The following is a 19882-nucleotide window of genomic DNA, read 5'->3' as shown; positions in this document are numbered from 1 at the left end:
ATTTTTATTTGTGTTTATATTTGTTGGTCAATTTTTGTGTCCATCAAACTTAAGGATGTTAATGCTGGGGAGTGGAACATTTTTCCATGTTTGGTACTGAGCATCAGTATCAGGAACGTACAGATAGAGCACAGACGCCCTAACCTATATCTCAGAACAGTCATGGGGGAATAATACAGTTGGTTTGCGCCTCCCGTTAGCACCTTTTGCACCACGCATTCTGAGTGAGAGAGAGAGGCTGCAGGAGATATTCAAATCTGTGTTGAGTTTTGGGTACTGAGCAGCACTTTGCAGGTTCTTTCTGATTTGATCTTCCTTGCATCGATTTAGAAGAGAATATGGGGGCTGCACTCTGACCTCTTTCCCTGGGCCTCTCCATTGTTCTTTCCAACAGATTTGAGGTACAGGTCTCTCCAGGCCAAGATTCAAGGCTGCAATGAGGAGGGTGTGGATGGAGAGTAAGATTGACCCTCCCCTTTAAGAACTGGCTGGCGCCATAGAGTCATAGGGGGAGAAATTCAGTATCACCCCATTTGGGGTGCAATTATCAGCCAGGCGCAAAGTTTAGCGCCTGGCGCTAATTATCGCCTCTGACTGCAAACGTAGTTTTTATCGCCTCTGGAGGTGTTTGGAGCGCTAAATCAGGCGCTGCACACTTGTCTTAAGGCGCAAAGGCCGAGGAGTGAGGTGCTACCTCAGAGTGCGGGTGAAGCTCATGTTATGTCAGTCAGCAATGGAACACAGACACACTGGCGCCGGCCAGTTCTTAAAGGGGTGGGTCGATTTTGCTCTCCATCCACACCCTGCTCATTGCAGCCTTGAATCTCAGCCTGGAGAGACCTATACATCAAATCTGTTGGAAAGAACAATGGAGAGGCCCAGGGAAAGAGGTCAGAGTGCAGCCACCAATCTCTTCCAAATCGATGCAAGGAAGATCAAATCAGAAAGAACCTGCAAAGTGCTCCTCAACACAGCTTTGAATATCTCCAGCAGTCTCTCTCACTCAGAATGCGTGGTGCAAAAATTTCACCGACAAAAAAAGGCAGGAAGCAGTCACCTTTAAATAGCGCTCCCCCAGTCCCTTCCTGACTGCAAAACGCTCCCCTTAACCTGTCGTTGCTAGCGGCAGACCACTCAATATCCGGTCCAGGGCGTTACCGGGGCATTGCACTCTCGACTGACGTTACGATCTGCCGGCGCAGGAGATCATGGTAGTAGTGTTTAGCGCCGCCTCAAAATGTCTAGTTAATTTCGTGAGCAGCGCAAACATCGCCACGCCCGGGCACTAGTTGCTTTGCGCCCCATTAGCGCCCTCTTAAGGTGCTAACGGGAAGCGCAAACCAAACAAATTTTTCCCCCATAGAGTCATAATGGCACAGAAGGAGGCCATTCAGTCCATCGAGTCCATGCCGGCTCTCTGTAGAGCAATCCAGTCAGTCCCATTCCCCCGCTCTATCCCCGTAGCCCTGCAAGTTTATTTCCCTCAAGTGCCTATCCAGTCTCCCCTGGAAAACATTGAGGGCTGGATTTTGTGAATGGAGACGTGCTGGAGGCAGGACTGCTGCTTGTCAGGTTTCAGACCCGCCTCCATCATATTCTGGCCAACCAGAGGGATTTTCCCCTGATTGACCTTGTTAAGCTCAGCAGGCCAATTAGGGGGAAGTCACTGACAGAGCACGTCAACGTCTGACGTGCCATCTGTCAAGACTTCTTGAAAGAAGAAATGTCAGCGTTTGACAGCTCTGTGAAGCTGTCAAACACTGACATTCTGTGTAGTTTGATGAGTCCTTGTGTTCAGGACTCAGCAAACCTTTCAACTTTGTAGAAAGCAGATGACTGTTGGTTCAGAGGATCCAACAGCCAGTCTGTGAAATCTACAATGAAGATGTCGGGACTCCAGAACCACCGCGGCTGAAGGCTGTAGGCAGAAACAAAGGTAAGTGAACATTTTATAACACTTAACACTCACCTCACATACTTACCACTCCACACTTGCACCCATCACTCACCTCTACATCTTACTTTCAGACCCTTCCGGCCCCCGCAGACCTCCCACTTGACTCCTCCAACCCTGCGGGGTTCTCCGAGGTCAGGAAGCCTTCACCTGTAAAGGTAAAATGGGACTAATCTTTTTTCTGCCTGTTAACTACCTGTTAACAGGCAGTTAAAAGGATTTAATCCCTTTCCCGCTTCGAGGAGATGGGACCCAAAGCAGGAAATCTACTGCCTCCTGGCAAAAGGGCACGGAAGCGGGATGGGGGCGGGTTTGCCATCTGCCTCCACTTTACCAGCTGTCCCACCTCCATACCTGCCTCCTCGGGCTGACAAAATCCAGCCCTGAGTGTCTCCGCTTCCACTACTTCCTTCAACAGCGAGTTCCAGGTCCTCACTACTCGCTGCGTAAAAAAGTTTTTCCTCATGTCCCCCCTGTATCTCTTGCCCAAAGCATTAAATATGTGTCCCCTAGTCCTTGTACCATCAACTAGTGGGAACAGCCTTTCCCCGTCTAGCCTATCCAAACCGGTCATAATCTTGTACACCTCTATCAATTCACCCCTCAATCTCCTTTGCTCTAATGAAAACAAATTCAGCTTCTCCAACCTGTCCTTGTAGCTAAGATCCACCATCCCCAGAATCATTCTGGTAAATCTCCTTTGCACCCTCTCAAGTGCCTTCACATCCTTCCTAAAGTGTGATGACCAGAACTGGACGCAATACTCCAGATATGTGCCTAATCAGCGCTTTATAAAGGTTCAGCATAACTTCTCTACTTTTGTACTCAATATCTCTATTTATGAAGCCAAAGATCCCATATGCTTTGCTAACCACTCTCTCAATATGTCCCGCCACCTTCAGGGACCTATGCACGTTAACTCCCAGATCCCTCTGTCCCTGCACACTCTTTAAAACTGTGCCATTAAGTGTATATAGCCTCTCCCTGTTCCTTCTGCCAAAATGCATCACCTCACACTTCTCTGTATTAAATTCCATCTGCCACTTGTCTGCCCATTCTGCTAGCCTTTCTATGTCCTGTTGCAGTCGATTGGGATCATCCTCACTGTTTGCCACGCCCCCAAGTTTGGTGACATCGGCAAATTTAGAAATTCTACTCTGCATTCCAATATCCAGGCCATTTATATATATCAAAAAAGGCAGTGGTCCCGGCACTGACCCTTGGGGAACACCACTGTCTACCATCTTCCAGTCTGAAAAACAGCCATTTACCACAACTCGCTGTTTTCTGTTCTTAAACCAATTCCTTATCCAAGCTGCCACTGACCCACCTATTCCATGAGCCTCAATTTTATTAACCAGCCTTCTATGTGGTAATTTTTCAAACGCCTTCCTAAAATCCATGTAGACAACATCCATTGCATTCCCTTCATCAATCCTTTCTATTACTTCATCAAAAATGTATCCCCGTCTACACCAGTGATCTTTTCATTTTCCACACCAGCCATTCTTTTGTCCTGAAATTAAGATTGCCACCTTGTCCTGAATTATGATGTATAGATAGTTTTGTGGACATGCATCCATTCAGAATTTAGTACAGATTCAGTTCAATTCATATAGTACTGTTACAATTGGCGGAAAGAGGAGACTTTCATCCTGCCAGTCTGGAGTGGTTCAAACCTGGGCCCAAAAGGTGAAAAGACATTGTGGGTGAATTTCCTCCCGTAACATCGGTGAAAGTGCAGCGGAAACCCCACTTACACACTTAAAGAAAGTTACAGTAGGGTGCAGGAGAAGCTTCAAAGAAATTCACCCCATTGTGCTAACTTATTGTGATACGTAGATCTCTTAAAATTTCTAATGCTCTTTTATAGATGTGCTGAATTGTCAGGAATAAACTGTGTGAACAGAAATGTTAAACTGCACTTACACAAGTAAATGTAAATGATAATGGAATCCAGAGGGTGATTACTAGGGAGTAATTAAATCCAGGTTATATTATTCTCACAATTTATAATCACCATCCAACCACAAAATACAGCCATCCACTATCTTATGTGTTTTTAAATAGTATTGGTTGATTGCCTGTGATGTTGCTCATGGAAAAAATATAAATAAAACATACATCTTTGCTCCTCTATTTGCTTTTCCTATTGTCTCCCACACTCTAAGGGCTGGATTTTGCGGGGGTCAGCGGGCACGATCAGTGGCGGGTCAGGTGGGAAAGTTATTTCCCCAGTGGGTTGGGAGCCTGCTGTGAACCCGCTGCCATGCGCATTTACCAAATGCCGGGTCTGTCAGCGCTGGGCAGCCCCGACACGCAGTGGCAGGGAGGGAATTAAAATAATTAGTGGCTTGTTTACAGTCACTTATCAATGGCTTTTCCAAGCTTTTTGGATTTGACAGGTTGTCCACCGGTTTCCCGCTGTGCCTAGACCTCGTCTGTGAAGCTGAGGCGGGAGGTCACTGTCCATTGAATCAGCTGATGAGTTGACAGCTTCAAATGTCAAGTCAAAGCTCCCAGCTGATTGAGACATGTTCCCTTAACCATTAGCTTTGCTAAACTGCATTTCCACTACAGATTCAGGATGCTGCAAGTCTTTACACAAGTCTCCATCCAGTCTGACCTCATTACCTCTCCCACCATTGATAGATCGCTTCTGTCATCTCTACTTCACCTGCCATCTATTCCATCAGCATGGGTGCCCTTGAAACTCTCTCACCTTGGTCCTCAGAATCCCACCACGATCAGACCTAACACCAGCTTCACCAGGCACACCAGCAGCACCAACAACAACACCAACCTTCTCCGCAATCAACTGATGATCCACACTGGAGGAATGAAAGGCTTGGTAAATCTTGCTGTTACTCCCTTGTAATCCTGTAGTCCCAATACAACACTAAACTAAATGAAATAAAAACAGAAAATGCTGGAAATACTCAGCAGGTCAGGCAGCATCAGTGGGGAGAAGCTAACTGAGCTCGCACTACACTTCCCCCTCCTTTCTCCTCCCCTTCCCCATCACTCATCCCCTTCTCCTCGCACATCCCCTCATCTCCCCATCCTCGCTTTGTCCTCCTCTCCCTCTCCTCCTCCCCTTCCCTCCCCATCCTCTCTTTTTCCCTTCTCCACCCTGCCCCATCCTTTCTCCCTCCTCCTCTCCTTCCCCATTATAACTCTCTCCCTTTGCCCTAATACCATCCTCTCTATATTCCTTGAGAAGGTGGTGGTGAGCCACCTTCTTGAATGCTGCAGTCCATGTGGTGAAGGTACTCCCACAGTACTGTTAGGGAGGGAGTTCCAGGATTTTGACCCAGCAACAATGGAGGAACAGCAATATATTTCCAAGTGAGGATGGTGTGTGACTTGGAGAGGAACTTGGGTGGTGGTATTCCCATGGTTTCTGGTCAATGGTGACCCCAAGGATGTTGGTGGTGGGAGATTTGGCGATGGTAATGCTGTTGAATGTTAAGGGACAGTGGTTGAACTCTCTCTTGTTGGAGATGGTCATTGCCTGGCACCTGTGTGGTGCAAATGTTACTTGCCACTTGTCAGCTTAAGCCTGCATGTCGTCCAGGTTTTGCTGCAGGTGGGCACCGACTGCTTCATTATCTGAGGAGTTGCAAATGGAACTGAACACTGTGCAATCATCAGCAAACATCCCCAGTTCTGACCTTATGATGGAGGGAAAGTCATTTATGAAGCAGCTGAAGATGGTTCGGTCTAGGGAACTGCCCTGAGGAACACCTGCAGCAATGTCCTGGGGTCGAGATGATTGTCCTCCAACAACCCCAATCATCTTCCTTTGTGCTAGGTATGACTGCAATCAGTGGAGAGTTTTCCCCCTGATTCCAGTTGACTTCAGTTTGATCCAGAGATTGATGACACCTTGCAAAAATAATTAATTCTTGACATCTAATCAAATCTTTGCTTAGGGATTTTATTGGTATGACCTCTAGTTCTGCCATCTCTATTTCAAATAACCTATCATACTGGACTGCATCCAATCCCCCCAATATTTAAAACATTTAAATCATATTCCTCTCGAAGTCTCCATTTCGCCAAGCTGAATAAACCTGCCTCTTGGAGCCTATCCACACAATGTCAATTGAAATTTTCAAGATTGAGATCAATACGTTTTTGTTCGGTAATGGAAGCAAGGGATATGGAGCAAAAGCAGATAAATGGAATTGACATACAGATCAGCCACACTCTAATTAAATAGTGGAACAGGCTTGAGACACTGAATGACCTACTCCTGTTCCTATGTTCCTATGTCAACCAATTGTACTAAGATTTGGTACAATTCTGGTTGCTGTCCCTTGTAGACAATAAGTGGAGCTCTTTTCAAGGCATAATGCACTTTATTTTTAGGGCTAATACATACCTAGCATCAGGAAGAGTAGATTAAATAAAAATGACCCTAAGTATGTGGAGAGATTAGAGAAACTGGGGGAGGTGATTTTCTGACGTCAGAGTAGGCGGGTTTGGAGTCGGGAAAAGCGGGAAAATTAGATTCAAAGAGGTCGGGTTCGGAACCCGGCTCCAATCTGCCTCTGTGGGATTTTGCCGGTGCCGGTTTTGGAGGTCGGGAAATACCTCCAGCTGGCCATTGCGCTAATTAAGTTCCTTAAATACTTGTTAAGGGCCTCTCTAAGCCTATTTTGAGAGGCCCTTGTGAATTTCCCAGCATTTCGGCGTGCTCCACGCAAATCCTGAACCACGCCAGGTAAACCTGGCGGGTTGACTTGTGGGTGGCCTCCTCACTGTTGCAGGTCTAACAAGACCTCATTCACTGAAGCAAGGATTACTTGCAGGTGCCAGACCTTGGCATTAAAAGGTCTCTGAGCACTTTTAGAAGGCCTTCCGAAGTCAGAGGTGCTGCAGCTTGGCTCCATCAACTGTGGGACCTCGTTGGAAGACCCTTTCCCCGCTTGCAATGAGCGCTTCCCCAAAGGAGGTATCTACAAGCAGCATGGGGACTGTTATGTTCATTAATAATTAGACATTCTTATTATGAACACAGCTAGCTTTTGCTAGCTACTTTTATTGAGCACATGTGGACTTGTACAGCATCTTGTAGAGGCTTCCATCTTGACTGTTGCCTTGTGGGTAGCCTAGCCTCATGGGTAATGTAGTCTTAATATATATACAGCTGGGTAGTGTAGTGTATGTAACTGTTCTACCTTTAAGAGAACTATTGTATGTAACCGTCCACCTTTAAGAGAACTATTTTAGGTGTGGCACTACTTTATCTTGGCTGCTGTATACTGTAATACCGACGGTGACCACACCGGTATATAAGTGCTGTGTCAGGATTTATTGGGCAGATTCGCCCTGACCTTCGAATAGTAAAGTCCTGTTAAAGTTACTCTTGTAGTCTGTGTATTAATTCGCCATAATACCTACAGACTTTACAGTGGTGACGAGTTCGATCTTACCCTGCGGCAACAATACTTCCGAAGCAGTTAACGAGCGTCGAGAAGAGGCACCCGCCCTCGTCGTTCTGCTGAGAGAAAACTCGAGTCTGCAGAGCAAGGAAGAAGGAAGAATTCAGACACGAAGCCTTCCATCAGCAACAGGCACTGATTGTCCCTTCTGCCACGGTGGTGAGTGAGCCGATCAGCACGAGAAGCAAGTCGGCCACGGTGACTGTGAGTAAAGGGAAAATAAAAAAAAATAAACGGAGGATAAGGGCGGTGAACTCGACCACGGTCGGGGGAAAGGAGCCGGACAGAAGTCGGGCCCAGAGGCGCTGAGACTGGGGCAGCGTGGAGCACGGAAGCCGCGGTACAAGCGGGCTGGGAGACGCAACGGCGTCGTGAGACAGCTAGACCGCGACCGGCGAAAAAGGCCGGGCAGCTACCGAGGCCACGAGGCGCTGCGACCGGGATCGTAAGGCGCGGGAAGATATAAAAATAAATAAACCGCGGTGAACTCAGCCGCAGCCGGGGAGGAAAGCACCGGACTGCGAGAGGGCTGGGAGGCGCGATTGGAGTGAAAAAGGCCAGGCAGCGACCGAGGCCACGAAGCGCTGCGACCGGGATCGTAAGGCGCGGGAAGATATAAAAATAAATAAATCGCGGAGAACTCAGCCGCAGCTGGGGAGGAAAGCACCGGACTGCGAGAGGGCTGGGAGGCGCGATTGGAAGCCGCTGAGGGAGAGACAGAGCCCGAGCGAGCGGGAGAGACAGAGCCCGAGCGAGGGAGACTGAGCGAGATCCAGCCCAGCGGCTGAAACTGTTCGCCGTCAACAGGTTGTACCCAGCGCCGGTTGCCCTGCCGAGAAAAGGGAACAAGGAACGCACTGAAGCCGACGCGCAGGCTGCGAACCCCGAAAGCCAGCGGTCGTCGCCCGAGGGAAAAGCTTACCCCTCCCGCCAGGGGAAGAAACGCGGGAAGCCGCCAGTAGGCGGGGAAGAAGACAGAAGCGGGAAACTGCCATTTTGAAAGTGGGCGGGGAAAGAAGACAAGCGCGGGAAACCGCCATTTTGAAAAAAAAAAAGTTAAAGAAATATTTCGTTGTTGTTTCTCAGGAAGAGTGTGAAGATGTCTAAGCGTAGTAACATCAACGGTTTCGATTCCGATGTGGAAGATTGGGCCACGTATGTAGAACGCATCGAGATATATTGTAAGGTCAACAAGATAGCAAATTATGACAAAGCTCTAACCTTACTAAACTCAATGGGTGCGAAGACATACGGGTTATTGAAGCATCTTCTATCACCAGCTAAACCGGCGGATCAGTCTTTCGCTAATATTGTTGCTGTCCTGAAGGATCATTTTAACCCCGCACCGCTGATGTTAGCGGAACGATCAAAATTTTACGTGAGAACGCAATGAAAAGAGGAAAGCAACGCGGAGTACCTGGTTGAACTGCGTAGGCTAGCAAAATACTGTCAGTTTGGGGTAAATCTGACAGAGGCACTGAGAGACAAGTTCGTGTGCGGGATGTCGAAGGAAGGAACACAAAAACGACTGCTCGAAGAGAACGATCTTACACTTGATAAGGCTGTCCTTATTGCAGCATCGCACGAAGCCGCAGCGAGAGGCACGGCGGAAATGCAGCGGAAGACAGCGGTACTCAATGTGGATCAAATGACTTCGGGTACAACGAAATGTTATCGTTGTGGGAAGACAACACACGACCAGAACCAATGCTGGTTTAAAAACCAGGAATGTAGAAAATGTGGCAAGCTTGGTCACATAGCTAAGGTATGCCGGTCAGGAAAGAAGACCAGCAATAATAAGTCACCGCAGAAGAAGTACAGAAAGGTACATAAGGTGACTGGGAAGAGTCCAGATGAACAGAATTCGGACTCAGACTCCAACAGCAAGGAACTGGGTAGTCTGAGGATTCACAATGTGAGTAAAGAAGCTGACCGACAAACTATCTGGGTCACACTACAGATTGCAAAAGTCCAAGTGAAGATGGAAGTGGACACCGGATCGGCGTTGACGGTCATGAATAAGCAAGATTACAAAAAGTTATTCAAACATATTCCCCTACGGGATACGGAGATAGCATTGCAGACATACACGGGGCACAAAGCATACCCCATCGGAAAGATAAAAGTCAAGGTGAGATACAAGGACAAAGATCACCAAGGGATGGACATGTATGTGCTGCCCAAGGGAGGTCCACCACTTCTGGGACGGGAGTGGATCAGGAAAATAAAGATAGACTGGCATTCACTAAACACAATGACGGTAGATTCCGGAAAGGAAGATGTCAAACCTGAACGGTTGTCCAGAATATTGGACGAAGCTAAAGAGGTATTCCAGCAAGGACTGGGAACACTGAGAGGAATTAAAGCAAAAATCAAGATTGCAGAACATGCAAGCCCAAAATTTTTCAAATCCAGATCGGTACCTTACGTGATACGGCCTGCTGTGGAGGCAGAACTGGAAGAGCTTGAACGTTCAGGGGTACTGTCTAAGGTGGACTGGAGTGAGTAGGCCACGCCCATTGTTCCCGTCATGAAGTCTTCATCAAGTAACAAGCCAGGGGGACCGGGAAAGGTCCGCATCTGCGGAGACTTCAAGATCACAGTTAATCCGGTGCTTCACACGGTACAATACCCGCTCCCGTGGATTGAGGATATCTTTGCTTCATTGTCTGGCGGGAAACACTTCACCAAGATAGACCTGGCACAAGCATACTTACAAATGGAAGTCGAGGAAGAGTCGCGCCAGTATCTCACAATCAACACGCACAGAGGCTTGTATCGTTATAATAGACTGGTTTTTGGAGTAGCTTCGGCTCCAGCAATTTGGCAGAGGGCCATGGAGCAGGTCTTACAGGGTATTCCAAGCACGCAGTGTTACTTGGACGATATCCTGATTACGGGAGAAGACGAGGAGGAACACCTCACAAATTTGAAACTGGTGCTCACCAGGTTGAAGGAATATCGCCTTCGAGTTAATCGCCAGAAATGTGAGTTTTTCCAGAAACGGATCTCGTACTGCGGTCATGTCATTGACCAAGAGGGGCTGCACAAGTCACCTGACAAGATAGAAGCTGTCGTGAAGGCCCCCGCTCCGGAAAATGTATCACAGTTGAGATCGTTTCTGGGGTTGATTAATTATTACCACAAGTTTCTGCCAAATCTATCCACGGTGCTGCATCCGCTGAATGCTCTGTTGCGGAAAGAAGTACCATGGAAGTGGAGCGAGGACTGTAAGAAGGCCTTTCGCAGAAGCAAGGCGTTGATTACCTCTGAGGAAGTGTTGGCTCATTTCAACCCAACGTTACCTCTTCGTCTAGCTTGTGATGCTTCCCCTTATGGAATTGGAGCAGTACTTTCACACAAGTTACCAAATGGCTCGGAAAGGCCAGTCGCATTTGCGTCCCGATCATTGACCTCCGCTGAGTGAAATTATGCTCTGATAGATAGGGAGGCCCTCAGCCTTGTGTGGGGAGTAAAGAAATTCAATCATTACCTGCAGGGCAAGAAGTTCACATTACTGACAGACCACCAGCCGTTGGTATCCATATTCAACCCTAACAAGGCCGTTTCCACTATGACAGCGCAAAGGCTACAGAGGTGGTCCGTGTTACTTGGGGCACACCAATATGACATCGAATACAAAAGGTCCAAACAGCATGGAAATGCTGATGGGTTATCGCGCCTACCGTTGCCAGTAGTAGAAGAGGCGGCTACAGTGGACCCGGTAGAGATGTTCCACTCATCCATAGTGGAATGTCTACCAGTAACAAATTCGATGATCGAAAATGAAACAAGAAATGACCCGACTCTCTCACGAGTCTACGATTTAACAGTGGAGGGATGGCCAGCACATGGTGAACCAACGCTGCCCGCATTTTCGCAAAGAAAAGAACAGCTGTCAGTGTGCCGAGGAACCTTGATGTGTGGATCTAGAGTGGTGATTCCACCCAAACTTCAGCATAAGGTGCTAAAGGAGCTTCACAAGGGGCATCTGGGTGGAGTGAAAATGAAGAACCTAGCAAGAGCGTTTGTGTGGTGGCCAGGTATTGATGGAGACATCGAAGAAATAACCAAGAGCTGTCTAGGATGCCAGAAGGTCCAAAACGCGCCACCACAAGCTCCTCTGCATCCATGGGAGTGGCCCTCATCTCCTTGGCAAAGGGTACACGTCGACTTTGCTGGTCCATTTATGGACTCAATGTTTCTAATCGCGGTGGATGCACACTCCAAGTGGCCGGAGGTAATAAAGATGTCCTCCACCACCACGGAAAAAACCATCACAGTATTAAGGACCATATTTGCCAGGAATGGGCTGCCGGAACAGATCTGTTCTGATAATGGACCGCAATTTGTGTCCGAAGAATTCAGGAAGTTCTTAAAAAGGAATGGGATCAAGCACTACACGTCAGCCCCATACCATCCCGCCACCAATGGATTAGCTGAAAGGTTTGTCCAGACCTTCAAGAAGGCCATAAAGGCCATGGGTAATGAAGACATCAACCTACAACATAAGGTAGATAACTTCTTGTTGGCGTACAGGAATGCAACACATGCGGTCACAAACCAAACTCCCGCCATGATGTTTTTCAATAGAAGACTAAGATGCTGGCTGGATTTGATTAAGCCAAACGTCAGAAGGGACGTAGAGAACTGGCAATTTCAGGGCATGAATGAAAGGCCAACTAGATCCTTTCAGATAGGTCAACAAGTTTTGTCCCGGGACTACCGTACCGAGAAATGGCAGCCTGGAACTATTGGGAAAAGGCTAGGGCCGCTGATGTATACCGTGGACATTGGTGACAGCATAATAAGGCGCCATGTTGACCAGATCATAGGGTCATCCACAAAGGACCAACCTACTCCACAACCTTACACGCCTAATGTTGAAGCAGAGATACCCAGAGCACCTACCTCCGATCTGGTAATACTGGAATCAGATGAACCCGACACTGTCCTTCAAGCCGAATCGACCTTGCCAGAAGAACCTACTACCCCGCCGAAAACTACTACACCACCGAGGCGTTATCCGGACAGAGTCAGGAAGCCTCCAGAGAGACTGAATCTGTGAACTGTTTTGCATAAGTTGTATATATGTTATGATGTTATGTTAATGGGGAATAAGTATGTTGTAAGCTAAAAAGGGAGGATTGTAGTGTATGTAACTGTTCTACCTTTAAGAGAACTATTGTATGTAACCGTCCACCTTTAAGAGAACTATTTTAGGTGTGGCACTACTTTATCTTGGCTGCTGTATACTGTAATACCGACGGTGACCACACCGGTATATAAGTGCTGTGTCAGGATTTATTGGGCAGATTCGCCCTGACCTTCGAATAGTAAAGTCCTGTTAAAGTTACTCTTGTAGTCTGTGTATTAATTCGCCATAATACCTACAGACTTTACAGGTAGTGTAGTCTTATACATACCGCTCTACACAGCTCTACTGCTCCACCTAGTGTCCACCACAGAATGACATGTTATTGATCACTACATCCTCCTTTCTTTGAGGTTTAACAAAATCAATATCAATCAACTTTCAAGAAAACAATAAAGATAATATCAGTAACACTTTTGTTAGTGCTCTATAAACATAAACATTTTCAAAACAGTCGACACATTTTCAAAGCTTTACATTGTACTTAAAGATTAAGTCTATCAGGCTCTTTTACTTCACGTGTGGATCTTCTCAACACGGGTAAGTCTGATGTGTCTTCATGAGATTGTTCTGGTGGTGAATAACAAGATGCTGTTGCGGCATTGTCATCAATCTGGTGTTGCGGCATTGTCATCAATCTGCTCTTGTATAGATCGAGGTCTCCTTGCGATCTTTGCTTGGAGAGGGTTTCAGTGTTTCCTTCACTCTTCATGCCATAACTCTCAATGTAGTCAATGCACTCTCGAAAAACTGCTGGCAGCTGGATCCCATCATACAGCATAGTCCTCTCAGCAGCCTCGGCTAATGGAACACCAAAGATTGGCCTGAGGGAAGAAGGTGTATCCACCAGAACTGCTTCCTGCTCTGGTGCAGGCTTCTCCTTTTTCTTTTTCTCTTTCCACTGCTTAACAACATCTGCTGCGGTTATATCTTTGGACTTTTTCTCCTTGTGTTTTTCCTCTTTGTGCTTTTCTTTGACCTTAAAGTCTTTTTCTTTCTTCTTGGAGAAACTAGGCTTTTTGAAGACATGGATACCCTTTGGCCTTTTCATCTGCTTCATCACCTGAGTCATCTGGTCTGCTTATGGCACAGTTTATACGGTAGACTCTCTTGACCAGTTCTAAGTCTTCACAAGCTTTGCCACCCAGTAGTGAATCAAGTCCTTCAGCCACAACAGAAAACATGAGATGATGCACTTTGTCTTTGACTGTCACTTTAAGTCTGCATACACCTAAGCTATCTATTTTCTGTCCATTATAGTCCTTCAGTAGTACTGACTTTTTCTGTATTTTGGGCTTTTCTTTCATATTGTTAATGTCACTCATACTGATTAAGTTTGCTTTTGCCCCAGTGTCCAGTTTCAATGTAACTAATGCTCCATTTATCTGCAGTGGGATCATCCATTTGTCCTCTTTTACTGCATTAACTTTATGTTCAGCATTGTCTATTTCTGAGGGCTGCACATTTTCTGTATCTTTTTTGATATTGTCACATGACACCATTCCTACAAAAAATGTCTCACTTAAATCAGTGTCCTCAATCACATTGACTCGTTGCCCTTTTGTCGTTTTTACTTTTGAAAAGCATTGTTTGGCAAAGTGATTCTTTCCATTACACTTTGTGCACATTTTTCCAAACGCTGGGCATTGTCTTAACTGGTGTTTGTAACCACAGCGTTTACAATTAAAAATGTCATCCTCCGATTGCTTTTAATTTCTGTTCTGCCCACGTTTCTTCCCCTTGTAGGACACAGCACCGACAGCAGCACTTACTACAATCGCATCACTATTGATTTCACTGAAAGTCTTCGCATGCTTTTGAGCTAGCTCGCTGGCTTTGCATATTGTCACAGCATTTTCCAATGTTCGGTTTCTCTCAACAGACGTTCCCTGTCTTTTTTATCATGAATACCAAACACAATCTGGTCACGAATCATGGATGCTTTGAGCTCAGAGAAATTACATGTCTGTGCTTTCAGTTTCAGATCAGTTATAAAGCTATCAAAAGTCTCATTTTGTTGCTGTGTCCGAGAACGGAAGATGTATCTTTCATACATCTCATTCTTTTTGGGAGAGCAATGTGCATCAAATTTTTTTAGCACATCTTCTAATTTTTCTCTGTTCTCCACTGGATTAAATACAAATGTATTAAATACCTCTATCGCCTGTGGGCCTGCAACCGTAAGCAGCAACGCTATCTTCCTTGCGTCTGGCTTCGTACCGAATCCGATGGCTGCAACGTAGAGTTCGAATTGCTGTTTAAAAGTCTGCCAGTTGTAGTCGATTTTTTCTGTGAGATTCAAATGCACTGGTGGCTTCAAATTCTCCATGTCGCTTTTCACAATTTTCAGCAGATCTTCACCACCCTGGTACCATGTTATTTTCATTAATAATTAGACATTCTTATTATGAACACAGCTAGCTTTCGCTAGCTACTTTTATTGAGCACATGTGGACTTGTACAGCATCTTGTAGAGGCTTCCATCTTGACTGTTGCCTTGTGGGTAGCCTAGCCTCATGGGTAATGTAGTCTTAATATATATACAGCTGGGTAGTGTAGCCTTATACATACAGGTCTACACAGCTCTACTGCTCCACCTAGTGTCCACCAGAGCATGACATGTTATTGATCACTACAGGGACCATTCATTTTCTTTCACCTTGGACCTCAGATGAGGATGAGGACCATCCAGGGCAGCAGCAGAACCAGGCAGCTCAGAAGCAACATCAGCAGGAGCCCCAACCTCCCACTCAGCTACCTGATGCTGCACAGGGCAGAAGGCACCAGTGCATCGAGGCACCTCACCGCAGGAGATACCCCCCACAGAGGGTTTACAGACAAAGGATGAGATACCTCAACATGAGTGAGCAGCAGTGCCAAAGGAGGTTGAGACTTTCGCGAGAGATTGTCTGAGAGATCTGCGGCCTGCTGCAGCAAGACCTGGTGCCCAGAGGAACAGGTGGACACTGTGGTGTATGTAACCTGTTCCACCTTAAGAGAACTTAAGCCTGTTCCACCTTAAGAGATGTACTACTTTCTTTGGCTGCTGTATATGTAATACCAGTGGTGACCACTGGTATATAAGCACTGTGTAGTAATATTGTATTTAGTATTAGTCCTGACCTCCAACCAGTAAAGACCTGTTGAACTTTAATCTTGTAGTCTGTGTTAGTAATTACAACTAGAACACACAGACTTAACAGTGGCGACGAGTCCGATTCTTACCCTGCGGCAGTTTATATCCACTGCGGCTTCGTCCACAGAACGGACGTCGAAGAGAGGCTTCCACCCTCATCACCCTGCTGGAAGACACGTCGCGCGGCAGACATCGAGAAACCAGAGTGCAGAAGACATCCTGAACTCGAAGCCTCCATCAGCGGCTGTCAGCTATCTTCTTTCTACCTCGGTGGTGGGTAAGCCGGGCAGCGACGCGACCAGAAAGTCGGCCGCATTGGCTGTACAGACGGGGAGGGAAGATGGAGGAATAAGGGCGGTGAGATCGATCGCGACCGGAGACAAGGGCCGGGCCGCATTCGGGCCGAAAGGCGTAGCACGGGGACATCGGTCGCGGCTGGTGATAAGGGCCGGGCCGCATTCGGGCTAAAAAGGCGCAGCGTCTGGGGCAACTGAAGGCGCGAGAGCCGCGGTGAAGCGGAGACAGCGTCGGGGGACGGGTGAAGACCGCCAAGAGCGGGAAAACCGCCATTTTGTAGGCGGAGGACGAAGACAAGAGCGGGAAGCTGCCATCTTGGATAAAAATTAAAATAAATTAAATTGCAACGATGCCTAAACATGGGAACATTAATACCTTTGATAGCGACATCGAAGATTGGGCCATGTATGTAGAACGCATACAAAATTATTGTAAAGCAAATAAAATTCCAGATGAAGAGAAAGCACTAACATTATTAAACTTAATGGGTGCGAAGACATACGGGCAATTGAAATACCTTTTATCACCAGATGAACCGGCGGATAAGACGTTCGAGGAGATTGTTACTGTCCTGAAAAATCATCTAAACCCCACGCCGCTGATGCTAGCGGAACGATTTAAATTTTACAGCAGAAGGCAGCTGAAGGATGAAAGCAATGCTGAATATTTAATGGAATTGCGTAAGCTAGCAAAGTACTGTCAGTTTGGAACGAGACTGACAGAGGCGCTACGAGATAAATTTTTGTGTGGTTTATTAAAAGAAGATACACAAAAGCGACTGCTCGAGGAGAATGAGCTGACGCTTGAGAAAGCGGTCACTATGGCAGCAGCACACGAAGCCGCAGCGAGAGGCACGGCAGTAATGCAGCTACGGTCACCGGAACTCAGTACAAATAAATTGGGTTTGAGTACTGTAAAATGTTATCGTTGTGGAAAGACAACGCACGATCAGAACCAGTGTTGGTTTAAAAACCAAGAATGCAGAACGTGTGGCAGGCTTGGCCACATAGCTAAAGTATGCTGGTCAGGAAAGAAGACCAGCAACAAAAAGTCACCGCAAGGAAAATACATAAAGGTACACAAGGTGACAAAGAACAGTTTGACCGAACAGAAGTCAGATTCAGACGCTAGCAGTAATGAACTGGGTAGCTTAAGAGTACACAACGTTGGTAAGGATGCAGATCTCCAGACAATTTGGGTCACCCTTCAGATAGCAGGAGTCCAAGTAAAGATGGAATTGGACACTGGATCGGCATTGACGGTCATGAATAAGAAAGATTACAAAAGGTTATTCCAACATATTCCCCTACGGGATACGGAGATTATATTGAAAACATACACGGGGCAAAGAGTGTACCCCATCGGAAAGATAGAGGTAAAAGTGGTCCACAAGGGCGAAGAAAGCCAAGTAATGGACTTATATGTGCTACCTGAAGGAGGTCCACCACTACTGGGACGGGAGTGGATTAGGAAAATGAATATGGACTGGCACTCCTTGAAGGCACTAACGGTAGATTCCGGGGAAACAGATGTCAAACCTAAACGATTGTCCAAAATATTGGATGATGCTAAAGAGGTGTTCCAGCAGGGACTGGGAACACTGAGAGGAATTACGGCAAACATCAAGATTGATGAACATGCACACCCAAAAATTTTTAAAGCCAGACCGGTACCCTATGCAATATGACCTACTGTAGAAGCGGAACTGGAAGCGCTAGAACATTCAGGTGTACTGTCTAAGGTAGATTGGAGTGAGTGGGCTACGCCCATTGTTCCCGTTATGAAACGTCCTTCGAGCAACAAGCCAGGAGAACCAGGGAAGGTTCGCATCTGTGGAGATTTCAAAATCGCCGTTAATCTGGTGCTTCACACGGTGCAGTATCCGCTTCCGCGGATTGAGGATATTTTTGCTTCGTTGTCTGGCGGGAAACACTTCACCAAGATAGACCTGGCGCAGGCGTACTTGCAGATGGAGGTTGAAGAAGAGTCACGCCAATACCTCACGATCAACACGCATCGAGGTTTGTACCGGTACAATAGGCTGGTTTTTGGAGTGGCATCGGCTCCAGCAATTTGGCAGAGGGCCATGGAGCAGGTATTACAGGGAATTCCAGGCACACAATGTTACCTGGACAATATTCTGATTACAGGTGATGGTGATGAAGAACACCTCGCAAACTTGGAGCTGGTGCTCAACAGACTGAAAGAGTATGGACTTAGAGTTAATCGGCAGAAATGTGAGTTCTTCCAGAAGCGGATCTCGTACTGTGGTCATGTCATTGACCGGGAGGGGCTTCATAAGTCTCCTGACAAGATAGAGTCAGTTGTAAAGGCTCCCGCTCCGGATAATGTCTCTCAGTTGAGGTCGTTTCTAGGATTGATTAACTATTACCATAAATTTCTACCAAATCTATCCACGGTACTGCACCCGCTAAACGCTCTTTTACAGAAGGGGGTACCATGGGAATGGAGTGAAAACTGTAAGAAGGCATTTCGCAAAAGCAAAGAATTGATCACCTCAGAGGAAGTGTTGGCTCACTTCAACCCGACACTGCCTATTCGGTTGGCTTGTGATGCTTCTCCATATGGTATTGGGGCAGTACTCTCACACAAGTTGCCAAATGGCACGGAAAGGCCAGTCGCGTTTGCATCCAGATCATTGACCTCCGCTGAGCGCAACTATGCACAGATCGATAGGGAGGCTCTCAGCCTTGTATGGGGAGTGAAGAAGTTTAATCATTACCTGCAGGGCCAAAAATTCACACTTCTGACAGACCATCAGCCGTTGGTATCCATTTTTAACCCTAAGAAGGGTGTTTCAGTGATGACAGCACAGCGTCTCCAGAGATGGTCCCTTTTCCTAGGGGCACATCAATATCAAATAGAATTCAAAAGTACGAAGCAGCATGGCAATGCTGATGGGCTGTCGCGCCTGCCACTACCTGAAGAAGAAGAAACGACGAAAGTTGACCCTGTTGAGTTATTTCATTCGACCATCATCGAGTGTTTACCAGTCACCAATGCAAGTATTGAAAGAGAAACCAGGAACGACCCGACACTGTCCAGAGTCTACGAGGTGACAGTGAAAGGATGGCCAACACGTGGTGATCCTCTGTTACCGGCATTCTCGGCAAGGCGAGACCAGCTGTCCGTCTGCCATGGTACTTTGATGTACGGGACAAGAGTGATTATTCCTCCCAAGTTAAGGGAAAGAGTTCTAAAAGAACTGCATGAAGGTCATCTGGGGGGAGTTAAGATGAAAAGTCTTGCTAGGGCTTATGTATGGTGGCCGGGTATTGACCAACAGATAGAGGAGTTGACGAAAAGCTGTGCTGGGTGCCAAAAAGTGCAAAATGCACCTCCGATCGCACCACTACACCCATGGGAATGGCCTTCAGCCCCATGGCAACGCGTACATATTGACTTTGCTGGTCCATTCATGGACTCCATGTTCCTAATTGCGGTGGACGCACATTCCAAATGGCCAGAAGTGATCAAGATGAATACCACTACTTCAGAAAAGACAATTGCGGTGTTAAGAACAATATTCGCAAGGAACGGATTGCCAGAACAGATCAGTTCGGACAACGGACCACAGTTCGTGTCGGAAGAATTCCAAAAATTCTTAAAGAAGAATGGGGTGAAACATTATACCTCTGCCCCATATCATCCGGCGACAAACGGGTTGGCCGAGAGATTTGTCCAAATATTCAAAAAGGCAATAAAGGCCATGAACGATGATCAGATTCCGCTACAGCACAAGGTGAACAATTTTCTAATGGCGTATCGAAACGCCGCTCATGCAGTGACTAACCAAAGTCATAGAAACATAGAAACATAGAGATAGGAACAGGAGTAGGCCATTCGGCCCTTCGAGCCTGCTCCGCCAT

The 19882-nt window shown here is 46.8% G+C and overlaps 1 protein-coding gene across 1 annotated transcript in view; it reads left to right on the top strand.

Annotated features, from left to right (window-relative positions):
• Positions 1-19882, top strand: part of spmip2 (sperm microtubule inner protein 2) — a 68394-nt gene that overhangs the window by 13902 nt on the left and 34610 nt on the right. The gene's annotated exons all lie outside the window — the stretch shown is intronic.

The sequence above is a fragment of the Somniosus microcephalus genome, chromosome 2, assembly GCF_052327205.1.
Source record: "Somniosus microcephalus isolate GS21.2 chromosome 2, FLI_Smic_1.0, whole genome shotgun sequence".
NCBI lineage: Eukaryota > Metazoa > Chordata > Chondrichthyes > Squaliformes > Somniosidae > Somniosus > Somniosus microcephalus.
This window is presented reverse-complemented; position numbering and strand designations above follow the sequence as displayed.